Source organism: Cupressus sempervirens, chromosome 7 (assembly GCF_028749045.1).
Source record: "Cupressus sempervirens isolate cs-2001-9-10 chromosome 7, ASM2874904v1, whole genome shotgun sequence".
Classification (NCBI taxonomy): domain Eukaryota; kingdom Viridiplantae; phylum Streptophyta; class Pinopsida; order Cupressales; family Cupressaceae; genus Cupressus; species Cupressus sempervirens.
This window is the reverse complement of record NC_143124.1, coordinates 95,817,471-95,826,450: the sequence shown is the minus strand read 5'-3', so window position 1 is coordinate 95,826,450 and position 8,980 is coordinate 95,817,471. Positions and strand designations below refer to the sequence as shown.

Genomic DNA, 8,980 nt, shown 5'->3' with positions numbered 1-8,980 from the left:
TGATTCTTCATTTACTGGTTGTGACAAAAGTTTTTGGTTTAATATCTATATTATTGATTTAATATTCTTATTAGTTGATATAATAGGAATTTTTTCTATTACAACTTTGCATTTATAGTTGTGATTTTAAAACTATTATTATAATAATGATTGTTGATTATTGAATAAAATGTATCCTTAATTATTAAAATTGACAAAGTCTTATCATTATTTTTTAGACTCTTTTAGACGTCTTGTCTAAAAAAAAAGACTTCTAAAAGTTAAGGAGCTCAAGTACTTCCTAGATCCTTCTCCCCACTTTATATTTCATCTTAACTCCTAATACCTATGTGAAAATTTCAAATCACTCACACATTTTTTCAGCATCAAGTCATTTACCTATAACTAAGGTTTCAAGTCTATAATTATGATTCTTCTCACATTTGAATGAATTAGTCAACAATTTTATAGTTACAACATATTTATTATCTTTTAGAACTTTTCCAAGTGTCACATTGAAAAGTTCATTTTAAACAAGAAAATATGAGTATCATTTACTAATTATATTCTATAGTTTTTTCTTTTTTCTTTTGTCTAGTTAATTTTTTTTATCAATTAAATTTATTAAATAAAATAAAATAATTAAAAATATTATGATGACAAATTGAATAAGTATATTTTAAGAAGTATGATAAGTAGTTTCAAATTTAGTTTTTAAAAAAAATGAATAGTCCTTTTTAATTAATAAAAATATACTAAGAATATAATTCACAAAAAAGGGCCAGGGGATACAAGATCACCCCACGAATGAGTTCACACAATCGTAGTTGGAGCAAAACATACAGCCGCAGCCGGAATCACACACTATTCATAATATATATATATATATAAGGCAGCCTCAGGTGGCCAAAGCAGTGCCAACCGAGGGTGGTGGTTCATCTCTGTCATGGAAGCCCCAATCATCTTTGGGATTGAGGGGCGAGCTAGGAACAATCTAGCCATCTTTAGTAGCAGCAGCAAGAGGATCAATGGCAGCCTCCGCATCTTTGAGCTCTAGCTGTGGAGGAGAAATCACTAGATCTAGGCGAGCCCATTTCTCAAAAAATGCTTGACAAGCACCAGGAGGAGGAGTCAGGGACCAACCAGAACCACCATGGGGCGAGAAATCTGAGCGGCACCTCCATCCATCATCGCCACTGTTGGGAGAGCAGTGGTGGGAAGCCTGGGAGTGCGGGGTGTGCGAGTGGCAACTTAAGGAATGACATCGCGAGCAACGGCCACAAGGCATCAAGGTTTCTGCCGAGGCATCAAGAGTAACTCTGGCAATAGTGCAGGGGGCATTGCCCTAGTGGTTCAACAACTCTTGGAGGTGAGCTACCTCAAGGGCAATTTTGTTAACTTGCACCTGAATCTGCATAATTTCATTGTTACAAATGCATGCCTTAGTGTCAAATTTAGTTTTTTGAATTATAAGATTCATATAAATTTAAAATTCACATATAAATCTTCATAGATTTGCAAAGTAAAATCTTCAAAAATTTGGTTTAGAAAAAATTACTTCATCTTTGAGAATGACATTTTCATATTTATTTTATTATTACATGGGCATAAGCATTACGTTTTAGTTTACGTTTTAGCTTACATTTTAGCGATTCTAATGAGATTTGATTTGAATTCCTGTTGTATCATAGTGCAGAAGAATTATATTTATCAGTGTGCATCGACCTACACCTAAAACAAACAACTTCAACAATGATAGAAAGTGGGAATTGAACCCTGCACAACTACTCTTCTTGCATAGTCACGTTGCCAATTTTTGACTTGGTTAGGTACACGTTTCTGTCAAGTCTATGTCCTACGGTAAAGGTCCTATCCTTTTCTGATTATTGTGTCTGGAGTGATGTAACATAAAAGTCATCTCAACTAAATTTAGACAGTGTTAAAATCGTAGTGAGAAGGGAGAGTTTTGGGCACTGGTTAAATAGCCGAATATTTGCACTGGCTATTAGCTAGTGCCGTTACTTATTCCGTCCCTTATACACTTGCAACAGTACATGTAACTCTGACAGCCTCCTCCCTGTCTCAAAATTCACACTGTTTGTGTCAGGATGCACGATAAGCACATAATACCTTGAAAGTCTATTTTATGATAGGTCCTCATTTTAAAAAATTATTAATTTCAATTAAGTTGCACCTGTATTTGAATTAATAAAAAGTTAAGATTAGAAAAATGTAGAATTAAAATATACTTTTAACAAATATATTTATATGTAATAAATTATTATTTCATAATTTTTTAATTTTTTTAATTTTTTATTTTGTTATATCTATTGATAAAAATAAATTATTTAAATTAAATTTTTTAAAACATAGGTATTTATTTTTCCATATACTTATTATAAATTAGTTTAAATATTAAATTTATTAATCAAACAATATTTTTAATATTATTTTGATCTTTAATTGTTTATTTGTCTATGTATTTATATAATTTTTTGATGAATTATTCCATTTATATGTATGTTGATAAATGACTTTAATAAACTCTATATTTATGAAAGTTTTTATGTATATTATTTAAAGTAATAAATTTTATTTTAAATTAAATTATAACAAATTTTTAAAATATTGCTATTCTCTTATTATCTACAACTAATCATTTATATATTTGCAATAAAATATATTTGTACGTCTCACAGCTTTGGTCTCTATGTTGGAATGCGTCCTCGAATTCATCATTTTATTTAATAATAGTGAAGGGATTTATTAGAAGGAAACTTAATGGATATGAAGTCAAATGCAATTCAGTTAATTTATAAGTTATGAAATTAAAGTCATTTCATTGAATTTATAAGTTATAACTTAAAGGGATTCATTTAAGTCATTTAATTCATAAGTTATGAAATTTAATTTATAATTTATAAGTTAAATGAAATGATTTATAAATGAAATTTAATTAAATATATTTTTAATTTATAAGTTCTACATTAAATTATAAATTATAAATTAAATGAAATGACTTCATATCCATTATTTTTCCATATGAATTAAATGACTTACATTATAATTTATAAGTTAAATGAAATGGTTAAATGAAATGACTTATAAATGAAATTTAATTAAATATATTTTTAATTTCATAACTTATAAATTAAATGAAATGACTTAAATTTAATTGAATAATTCATAAGTTATGAAATTTAATTTATAAGTTATGAAATTTAATTTATAATTTATGAAATTAAAGTCATTTCATTTAATTTATAAGTTATGAATTAAATGACTTCATATCCATTTAATTTTATAACTTATAAATTAAATGAATTGCATTTGACTTCATATCCATTAAGTTTCCTTCTAATAAATCCCTTCACTATTATTAAATAAAATGATGAATTCAAGGGCGCATTCCAACACAGAGACCAAAGCTGCAAGATGTTCAAGTATATTTTATTGCAAATATATAAATGATTAATTGTAGATAATAAGAGAATAGTAATATTTTAAAAATTTGTTATAATTTAATTTAAAATAAAATTTATTAATTTAAATAATATACATAAAATCTTTCATAAATATAGAGTTTATTAAAGTCATTTATCAACATACATATAAACAAAATAATTCATCAACAAATTATATAAATACATAGACAAATAAACAATTAAAGATCAAAATAATATTAAAAATATTGTTTGATTAATAAATTTAATATTTAAACTAATTTATAATAAGTATATGGAAAAATAAATATCTATGTTTTAAAATTTTTAATTTAAATAATTTATTTTTATCAATAGATATAACAAAAAATAAAAATAATTTTTTTTTTATGAAATAATAATTTATTACATATAAATATATTTGTTAAAAGTATATTTTAATTCTACATTTTGCTAATCTTAACTTTTTATTAATTAAAATACAAGTGCAACTTAATTAAAATTAATAATTTTAAAAAATGAGACTTATCATAAAATCGAGAGCGAGACTTTCAAGGTATTATGTGCTTAATGCATCTCGACATAAACAGTGTGAATTTCGAGACGGGGAGGAGATTGTCAGAATTACATGTACTATTGCAAGTGTATAAGGGACGAAATAAGTAATGGCACTGGCTAATAGCCAGTGCAAATATTTGACTATTTAGCCAGTGCCTTATGGCGGTCGGGTCACAGTGGGGGAGAATTTAAGGGATTGGTCTCTATCAATATGTAGAGAGCAGATGTAATCCCCTATCATGTGTTTTGCCGTGGCTGTTGTAGTTAGAGATACCATCACGGTGGATGGACCCACCGAAAGCACGCGCATTTTGCACGGTGCCCCTGTAACGGCTACCTAGGCAGGAGGATCGACTACCTGGGTATGCCTCTTTTTTATGCTCATACATAACCATCTGAATGCTTGTCTTGTACTCCACTGTTTCTCATTATTACATTGCTGACATTCTTTTCAGTCCATCAAATCAACATCAAATCAACGGACACTAATTCGTTGTTAAATTAATTAAAATCAAAGCGCTACATAGTAAAATCTAAATGTTAAAAAATAAAGTGTATGGAAAGATGTGTGCTCTAGTTTGGTGTTTCTTATAATTTTTTAAAGAACTGTTTTAACAAGTAGCCAGTAAATAAATTATTTTATAAAATATTTAAAATAAATGTATGAATAGGAAGAACAAAAAGTAACAAAAAAATTGAAGTAATTATTGTTGTGTAGATTTAATTTGTATTCTTTAAATAAGACTTTCAAAATAGGGAGAACAAAGAAGTAATTAAAAAATAGAAGTAATTATTATTGTATAGATTTCAATTTGTATTATTTAAATAAGACTTTCAAATAATTACAGAAGAATATAATTTTAATAGCTTTTCATTTGAAGTTTAATGGACGATAATTTTAAATTAAAATTTTCTTATGAATATTGTTATGAATTATAATTTTAATTATTATTAAAATTAAAAATTAATTTAAATATTCATATTTTATATAAAGAATTAGAAGGAAAATATTATAGATATTTATATATTGGTCGGTATATTATACTATATTTTTGATGAATTAAAAATTTTAAATTTAAATTTAAAATTAGAATACATTAAAAATATAAATTTAAATAATTATATTTTAAATTAAAATTAAAATAAAATATGAATATTTTTACTGATAAAAGAATTGGTCCTTTTTTATTATATCATCTTTACTTATTTTATAAGAAAGTGTTAAATTACTATTGCTATTAATTGGAATGTTACTTATAAGTTAAACTATAATTGTGTAAATTTTAATTGTACCAGTAAATTAAATATATTACTATTTAAATTATATTTTAAAATAGTTATAAGATAATATAGAGTATAATAATAATAATAATATTTCTCTTCTATAATTTTATTAAAATATTAATATTTTAATATAAAATTTAATTAAAATATTTTTTTTTTTCCATTTTTGGTTATATTGCCTTAAACTATTTTATAGAAGTAATAGTAATTACAATTGTACATACATTCTATATTACTATATATTTAATAATGGAAACTTGGTTTTGAATTATCATTATTACTTGGCAATTGTTGATGTTTTAGCCTCTCTTCTCACTTTCCATCCTTATGAAATGTGCTATATCATTATTAAGACATTGTACCCATGAGCTCTCACCTTTTGGTTACTAGTAAATTGTTGGTTCATGTGTGATTCTCTCATTTTATCAAGACCTTCCATAGAATCAAACTAAGATATTTTGGTATTCCAATGGGTTCTGCTAGCTTCAAACATGCTTACATAAATAATGTTTTGGTATTCAACCATATTCCTTACTTATCAATTGATGATTTCGCTTATTTTTCACAATTCCAAACAACTATTCTCCTCATCTTTTGATCTATAGACTTGAAATGTACTCTCCTACACAGACCTTCCATGACCCTTAACCTAGATACATACTCATACAGACTCCAAATATTTTCTATAGCCTTCATACTATTAAGAACTTTCCAAGAAAAAAATGGACATTCTTACACAGACCTTCCATGACCCTTAACCTAGATACATACTCATACAGACTCCAAATATTTTTTATAGCCTTCATACTATTAAGAACTTTCCAAGAAAAAATTGGACATTCTTATTCAATTTATATACAGCTTTATGAGAGTAGACTCTTCAAACAAATACAACAATTTTTTGGAACTTGTGATTTATCTTTATACACTTGTGGGTGTATAAAAGACAACACCTTTGATCTCTGTTGCAATGTTTGACTAAATAACCTAATTTTTATAGCAAAGTCATTCTTTTAATATTTGCACCAATATTCTTTGACAACTTCAAATTCATCTTCGTCAAATGCTTCAATTTTTTTGAGCTTTGAATGGCATGAGACCTCTTTTCCATTTTGACTCTCCACATATTTCATCAACATCTTTAACAATGATCTCCAATTTCGGTTGCATTTTGGTACCAATCAACCTTTCCTGAACCCATGAACTATGACTCCAAACTCAACTTTCTTTTGAACCAAACCCATGAATCTTCTAGCTACACTACATCCATGGTATTACCTTTATTATGAATAATCATGTCCCAAATGCTAAGCTTTTAGTCTCTTGCTACAATACAATCATACTATAGTGATCACTATTCTCTTGAACAAAACATTGATCTTTCTTCTTCATGGTGACTGCAAGAACCAATCTCAAACTCCCAAAAATCTTTGAACTAAAAGCTTTAGTGGATCTGTGTTTTTGATCGTCCGTAAATCTTACGTGAATTTTACAAATACATATTCAGTTTCAAAATTTTCCTACATCGCTCTCTAATTAAACACCTCAATTCCTTTCACACAGATTTCCCTTTATTCATATATATATATATTATTTAAATGTCTAATCATGGATTTAACACCTGTTGGTTTTATGTCTGTGTAGGAGACACATAGTATGTTTTGATGGAAGAAGTCATTTTAGGAAAATAATCTTGCATTTTGTTGCAGGGCCACATCCAAGACTAAGCTCCAGTAGCCCAATGATTCTTCCCAGAAGCCTACAATTGATCCTTTTGTTGTAGTTTTAGAAGCAGATTATTTTTCCTCAAATGCATCATCAGCTACATTTCACCACCCTCTTGAATAATTTGGCATGCCAACTGAGTTTACTAGTATGAATGACAGAAAAAGTTCCACCAATGGAACTATTGGAATTCATGATATCTTTGATGGCTTTTCTCAAGCAGTTCCCCCGGCCTTATTTCCCATTGATAATTTTGGCAAAGACCAAAACCCATTGAAGACAAATCAATTCTCGAGCCCTCAAACTAAGGATAGTAGAGAGGCTATGGAAAGAAAATCTCCAAAGAAAGTCTCAGTAGATAACCTAAAGAAAAATCATGACAAGATATATTCAAGTGACCCTTTAGCAAATTTTGATATACCAAGTGGCATTGTCGATGCTTCCATAAAATCTTCTTCAAATACCAATAACCATTCTTTGCATGAAGAATCTACATTTTCTTGTAATCTAAATTCAAAGGAGGCTTCTTTGGCCAAAAAGCCTAATGACAGCTCAAAGATTGTCTATGATAAATGGATTACTATAGATGACATTCAACTTTTTATGCAACCTTCAACTTTTTACACAACCTACATCAACCCCACCACCATCAAGGTTACTTCCTCCTCTAGTGATCAATTATAGGCTCTCAAAATCACATAGAGAAGCATTTGGTTCTAAAAAACCATCTGTCATTTCTTCAATCGATGAACTCGAAGAGTTTGCAATGGGTAGGTCTCAAGGTTATGCTCAATAGAGAGAGGATAAATCATCATATGAAGAAGACATTGGTAGCAATTCAGTAGTAGCTACAATAAAGGATGCCATGGACAAGGTTGAAGCAAAACTAAAAGTTGCCAGGAAAGTGAGAGAGAAGGAAAAGGAAGAAGATATGGTCAAGGCCAGGGAAAGTGAAAAGCAAGAGAGAGAAGAAAAACTAGTGGAAGAGGTTGTTGAGCATGAAGAGAGGGAAAGGGTGGCAAGGGTAGCTTGGGAGGCTCGTTGAGAGAGAGGAGAGAGAAAAAGAGGAACAAGAAAGAGATAGGCTTAGAATAGAAAAGGAGAGAGAGAGAGAGAGAGGGAGAGAGAGAGACAAAATAGCTATGGAGAATGAAACAAAGGAGGCTCGTGACAGAGCAGCTATTGACACACGTGAAAAGGCACAAAGAGTTGTAGTTGAGAGGGTAACCAAAGAGGCTCATGAGAGGGTAGTTTCTGAAGCACAAGAGAGAGCATAGAGAGTATTTGTGGAGAAAATAGCTACAAAGGCAAGGGAAAGGGCAATGGCTAAGGCAAGGGAAAGGGCAGCTACAGAGACAAGAGAACAAGCAGCTACAAAGGCAACAGAAAGAGCAACATTTGGTGATTTTAGTTGAACTTTGGTGATTTCATAAGGGAAGGGCATTTGAGGGGACTTGTGATTGATCAATTGGGTTGTGTGGAAGGCTTCAATGGAAGCGGCAAACGATTACTAGTTGAGAAGACAAGTACCCAGTAAAAGATTGCTTTGGAGGTAGGGTGCATGTCGATACTTGCATCTTGCTACTTACATGTCAATGCTTTTGTTATGAGCCTCAATAAAATCACAATCTTGAACAAAAATAATTAGCTTCTCTGTCTAGGTGTATGGCATATTCTGGGTAAATGTTGGAATGTCTTGACCCTTTATCTGGACCAAATGAATATGTGAAGTAAAATTGCCAAAACTTCAACATAGCTTACATCTTGATCCTTTGTGCCAAGTGTGTTTGTCTACCTTACAAAAGGAAAAAAGGATTTAAGATAGTAAACATTTAATCATACATGTTGGTGAAATATAAATGAAACTAGAAACAGAGGTGTACCTAAGACTTAAGTTACAAGTTATTGAATATTTATTGGATTATAATTTAGTGGATTTTATTCTCAAATTGTTGATGGTAGGGAAACTTAGAATTAAGATTTTTCTTTTT

At 29.2% G+C, this 8,980-nt stretch overlaps 1 pseudogene; it reads left to right on the top strand.

The window, feature by feature from the left end:
* Nucleotides 1-1,083: 1,083 nt before the first annotated feature.
* On the top strand, nt 1,084-8,404 carry LOC149545660 (uncharacterized; annotated as a pseudogene).
* Nucleotides 8,405-8,980: the final 576 nt, after the last annotated feature.